Source organism: Galeopterus variegatus, unplaced genomic scaffold (genome assembly GCF_000696425.1).
Source record: "Galeopterus variegatus unplaced genomic scaffold, G_variegatus-3.0.2 Scaffold1591, whole genome shotgun sequence".
Classification (NCBI taxonomy): domain Eukaryota; kingdom Metazoa; phylum Chordata; class Mammalia; order Dermoptera; family Cynocephalidae; genus Galeopterus; species Galeopterus variegatus.
Genome location: NW_007727702.1, coordinates 377,293 through 378,487, shown reverse-complemented (window position 1 = coordinate 378,487; position 1,195 = coordinate 377,293).

The window sequence follows — 1,195 nt, the reverse complement described above, 5'->3', positions numbered from 1 at the left end:
AAAAAAAGACCTAAATCAAATTTAAGAGAGAGGAAAAATGCTATATGGAGATGAAAAATATACTAGAGGAGACTAACAGATTAGACACTGCAGAAAAAAAATTAGTGAATTCTAAAGACAGCAATAAAAACTATTCAAAATAAAACACAGGAAAAATACTTAAAAAAAAGAATGGAGTATCAGTGAGCTGATAAACATGTGTATAATTGGAAATCCTGAAGGAGAGGTTAGGGAGGAGACAGGAGAAATACAGTAAGTCCTTTGTATTTGCTGGTTCCACATCCATGGATTCAACAAACCATGGATGGAAAATGTAGTTAGGCCTATGACAGTTGCATGTACTAAACATGTACAGACTTTTTTTTCTTGTTACTATTCCCAGAACAATACAGTATTACAGCTATTTACATAGCATTTACATTGTATTAGGTATTGTAAGTAATCTACAGATGATTAACACTGTATGGGAGTTGTACATAGGTAATATATAAATACTGTGTCATTTTATTAGGGACTAGTGGGGCAGGGGAGGTGTATTGCAACCAATTCCCCAAAGAAACCAAGGGATGACTGTACATGAAGACACAATGGCCCCAAATTTCCCAAAGTTGATGAAAACTATAAATCCACAGATTGAATTAGTTCCATGAGGCACAAGAAGAAGAAACATGCAGACGGCACACTAAGGCACGTCATTGTCAATTTACTTAAAATCAGTGATAAAGAGAAAATCTTCAAACAGCTAGAGAAAAAAAGATGTTGCATAGAGAGGAACAAAGGTAATGACAGCAGACTTCTCATCTGAAACTATGAGTATGCAAGACAAAAGAAAGTAGCACAATATTTTTAAAGTGCTAAAAGAAAAAACCGTCAACTTGGAATTCCATATCTAGCAAAAATGTCTTTCAAAAATAAAGGAAACCAAACTTACTATGAAGCCACAGTAATCAAGAGAGTGTGGTACTGGCACAAAGGTATGCATATAGATCAATGGAACAAAATAGTCCAGAAATAAAGTCTTACATTTATGGTTATTTGATTTAGACAAAGGAGCAAGGACAGTTCAGTGATGGAAAGGACAGTATTTTCAACAAATGGTGTTAGGAAAATTGAATATCCACAGCAAAGAAATGAACTCAGGGCCGGCCCAGTGGCGCACTGGATAGTGCGCCGCTTGGGAAGCGCGGCGGCGCTC